Source organism: Schistocerca gregaria, unplaced genomic scaffold (genome assembly GCF_023897955.1).
Source record: "Schistocerca gregaria isolate iqSchGreg1 unplaced genomic scaffold, iqSchGreg1.2 ptg001415l, whole genome shotgun sequence".
NCBI lineage: Eukaryota > Metazoa > Arthropoda > Insecta > Orthoptera > Acrididae > Schistocerca > Schistocerca gregaria.
The window spans coordinates 12,501-17,056 of NW_026062716.1; the positions used below are offsets into that span (position 1 = coordinate 12,501).

The following is a 4,556-nucleotide window of genomic DNA, read 5'->3' on the forward strand; positions in this document are numbered from 1 at the left end:
CGCACGCCACACCGCCAGCCGGCTGTGCACGCTACCGAGAAAGTACCGGTATGCGAACCGCCAGGCGACGGGCGCGCATCGCACGTTTAAGGAGACGCGGCCGGCCACACAGGCGACCACGACACTCCCACGTCTCCGAAGCGGGACAAACGCCGCGCGCTTCAGTATACGTAGCCGACCCTCAGCCAGACGTGGCCCGGGAACGGAATCCATGGACCGCAATGTGCGTTCGAAACGTCGATGTTCATGTGTCCTGCAGTTCACATGTCGACGCGCAATTTGCTGCGTTCTTCATCGACCCACGAGCCGAGTGATCCACCGTCCTGGGTGATCTTTTCCTTTTCAGTCTCCCACTGTCTCTTTCAAGACAGTAGCATTTGCGGGACTGAGGCGTCTGACGGCCCCTGTTCCACTATTTTTTTTGTGTCCAACGGCCTCACAGCCGATGGGCGTCGTACGGCTCCACACCGGAGCGGACAGGCACTCGGGCGAACGTCATTCAAAACCGGCGCCAGGCGCCAGGTACCGCAGGCCAGCCGCTCCAGAGCTTCAGCGCTCGTACCACACAACAACAACAACAACAACACTTCCGCTAGTTTTGAGAGGCACGCGTGGTTCCGCACGCGGCGCACGGCCACTGCCGTACAGGTAGCGTGTTGCGCGACACGACACGCACATCGAAAGACATGCAGTCTAGTCGGTAATGATCCTTCCGCAGGTTCACCTACGGAAACCTTGTTACGACTTTTACTTCCTCTAAATGATCAAGTTTGGTCATCTTTCCGGTAGCATCGGCAACGACAGAGTCGATGCCGCGTACCAGTCCGAAGACCTCACTAAATCATTCAATCGGTAGTAGCGACGGGCGGTGTGTACAAAGGGCAGGGACGTAATCAACGCGAGCTTATGACTCGCGCTTACTGGGAATTCCTCGTTCATGGGGAACAATTGCAAGCCCCAATCCCTAGCACGAAGGAGGTTCAGCGGGTTACCCCGACCTTTCGGCCTAGGAAGACACGCTGATTCCTTCAGTGTAGCGCGCGTGCGGCCCAGAACATCTAAGGGCATCACAGACCTGTTATTGCTCAATCTCGTGCGGCTAGAAGCCGCCTGTCCCTCTAAGAAGAAAAGTAATCGCTGACAGCACGAAGGATGTCACGCGACTAGTTAGCAGGCTAGAGTCTCGTTCGTTATCGGAATTAACCAGACAAATCGCTCCACCAACTAAGAACGGCCATGCACCACCACCCACCGAATCAAGAAAGAGCTATCAATCTGTCAATCCTTCCGGTGTCCGGGCCTGGTGAGGTTTCCCGTGTTGAGTCAAATTAAGCCGCAGGCTCCACTCCTGGTGGTGCCCTTCCGTCAATTCCTTTAAGTTTCAGCTTTGCAACCATACTTCCCCCGGAACCCAAAAGCTTTGGTTTCCCGGAGGCTGCCCGCCGAGTCATCGGAGGAACTGCGGCGGATCGCTGGCTGGCATCGTTTATGGTTAGAACTAGGGCGGTATCTGATCGCCTTCGAACCTCTAACTTTCGTTCTTGATTAATGAAAACATACTTGGCAAATGCTTTCGCTTCTGTTCGTCTTGCGACGATCCAAGAATTTCACCTCTAACGTCGCAATACGAATGCCCCCGCCTGTCCCTATTAATCATTACCTCGGGTTCCGAAAACCAACAAAATAGAACCGAGGTCCTATTCCATTATTCCATGCACACAGTATTCAGGCGGGCTTGCCTGCTTTAAGCACTCTAATTTGTTCAAAGTAAACGTGCCGGCCCACCGAGACACTCAACAAAGAGCACCCTGGTAGGATTTAAACGGGGTCCGCCTCGGGACGCGAAAGCACCCCTTCGGCTCGCCCCACCGGCAGGACGTCCCACGATACATGCCAGTTAAACACCGACGGGCGGTGAACCAACAGCGTGGGACACAAATCCAACTACGAGCTTTTTAACCGCAACAACTTTAATATACGCTATTGGAGCTGGAATTACCGCGGCTGCTGGCACCAGACTTGCCCTCCAATAGATACTCGTTAAAGGATTTAAAGTGTACTCATTCCGATTACGGGGCCTCGGATGAGTCCCGTATCGTTATTTTTCGTCACTACCTCCCCGTGCCGGGAGTGGGTAATTTGCGCGCCTGCTGCCTTCCTTGGATGTGGTAGCCGTTTCTCAGGCTCCCTCTCCGGAATCGAACCCTGATTCCCCGTTACCCGTTACAACCATGGTAGGCGCAGAACCTACCATCGACAGTTGATAAGGCAGACATTTGAAAGATGCGTCGCCGGTACGAGGACCGTGCGATCAGCCCAAAGTTATTCAGAGTCACCAAGGCAAACGGACCAGACAAGCCAATCCGATTGGTTTTGATCTAATAAAAGCGTCCCTTCCATCTCTGGTCGGGACTCTGTTTGCATGTATTAGCTCTAGAATTACCACAGTTATCCAAGTAACGTGGGTACGATCTAAGGAACCATAACTGATTTAATGAGCCATTCGCGGTTTCACCTTAATGCGGCTTGTACTGAGACATGCATGGCTTAATCTTTGAGACAAGCATATGACTACTGGCAGGATCAACCAGGGAGCTGCGTCAACTAGAGCTGAGCAGCCGGCCGCCCGGGAGTGTGTCCCGGGGGCCCGCGCGAACACGCAAGCGTCCGCTCAATTATTCTGCAAACAGGAGGAGGCCGAGCTCCCCTGCACGATACACCTCGAAACCCTCTCAGGTCCCGGCGGCGCGCAGCGCCGTCCTAGGTACTTGGTCGGTTTCGAGAGAGGCGCAATCGCCCGGAGTTAGGCGAGTAGACGGTTTTAGTGAGAACACCCTTGCTCCCAACTGAGCTTGCCGCTGCCGACAGAGGCCCGGGAGCGTGCTGTCGTGGCATTGCCGGCGGGAGACAACACGCGCCACCTATGGTGACCGGCAGCTCCAACGCCAGCGCCACACAAGGGCAAAGCCCCACTTGGGTGCAGAAGCGAACTCTCCCAGCACAGCGCACGCGCCAACACGTCCGCACAACTGCGATACAAACCACCTGCGAGAACCGCTGGGGCGACCGAGCAGCAGACGGCGTCGCGGCGCCGAGTGCCAGGCGGCGGCGCATCCTCAACGCACACAGTCCTCAATCAGACCAGCACACTGCAGATGTCCACCGCGCTTCGCACCGGGCTCGGCTGAACCAACTTTGGCCGCCAGGCGCCGCGTGCAGGGTGCGCCGCAGCGTAGCTGCGCCGCCTGCCGGGCCCGTCGGCTGGCGCTCCTGCCACTCGGCGCCCCCCACCAGCCGCCTGTTGCGCGTGCGCCCACGCAGCGCGCGGCCAACACGCCGGGCGGCCCCCCTTCACCGGCCGGGAACAGTCCCACCAAGCCACCGCCGCGTATCGCTTCATACCCACATGGGCCTAGTCACGTGTGTGGATGTGGCGGGTACCGCTGAAACAACCGGTTAATAGCTGTACCGATCGTCGCCATCACAGATTCACCTCCAGCGTGAACAACCGCTCAACAACGGATTTCCAGTTCATTTGCGTATCTTGGGCAGTAAACGTAGATGTCCACCTACATTTGCGAATTCAACAATTCTTGCATGCCAGGATGTCATGTGTCACGACACGCTACATCAGACCACATACACACTGCGACATGTGCAGAAGAGAACACGTGGAAGGTGGCCCGCGCACGTATGCGATGTCCCTTCCGCGATCCACTGTCAACCGGCATCTGCGGCATGTCCCAGATATGGAACGCGGTCCACCAGGGTAGCACTTTGTGTGAGGCAATACGACAAAGTCGGAATACACGCGTCACTACATCAGACGGCTCACGCTGACCTGACCTGACCTGACTCACCGCACCACCACCCCCAGCGACCCAGGGTGACATACAATGCGTTCGTACGTTCCTCCCACACGCCTCTACGGCGTACCACAGTGCAACCTAGCTGTTATTGGGAGACGAGACAAGTAGCATCGAGCACATCATATGGAAATTGAGATTCGACACCGTTGGGCACAGCCAGCGTACGGTCACACGTATCACACTACTTCACTCTGTACGTAACGACCGATGATCGGTACAGCGTGTGGGTTACGCGTACGACATCAGCGGACAATGGACACAGACCATACCACGACGTACACTGAGGGCGTCGACATCTGAATGCAACTGAACAGCTGCGAGGCTCATTTAACACTCAAACGCCAGACCGACCAGCTTGAGAGGACAGAGACACAAAGAGGGGGACAGAGGGAGGGGGGGGGGGCGATATAGTCCTATTGCAGTACAATTGACAGTGGATAGCGGGAATATGTGGAAAGTAAGCAACACTCGCAAGACATCTACATGAGGATAACAACGACACCAGAGATTCCGAGCAGTGAACTATGTTAGGCAAAGGGACAACGTGGGTTAGGTTAAGGGACAACGTGGGTTAGGTTAAGGGACAACGTGGGTTAGGTTAAGGGACAACGTGGGTTAGGTTAAGGGACAACGTGGGTTAGGTTAAGGGACAACGTGGGTTAGGTTAAGGGACAACGTGGGTTAGGT

General features: G+C 55.9%; 2 non-coding genes across 2 annotated transcripts; both read right to left on the bottom strand.

Moving 5' to 3' along the window:
* Positions 1-175: 175 nt before the first annotated feature.
* On the bottom strand, positions 176-330 carry LOC126331852 (5.8S ribosomal RNA). Its single transcript, XR_007563529.1, has one exon. It is a non-coding gene; the product is annotated as a 5.8S ribosomal RNA (ribosomal RNA).
* A 371-nt stretch (positions 331-701) lies between these two features.
* Positions 702-2,594, bottom strand: LOC126331854 (small subunit ribosomal RNA). Its single transcript, XR_007563531.1, has one exon. It is a non-coding gene; the product is annotated as a small subunit ribosomal RNA (ribosomal RNA).
* Between the last annotated feature and the right edge of the window lie 1,962 nt (positions 2,595-4,556).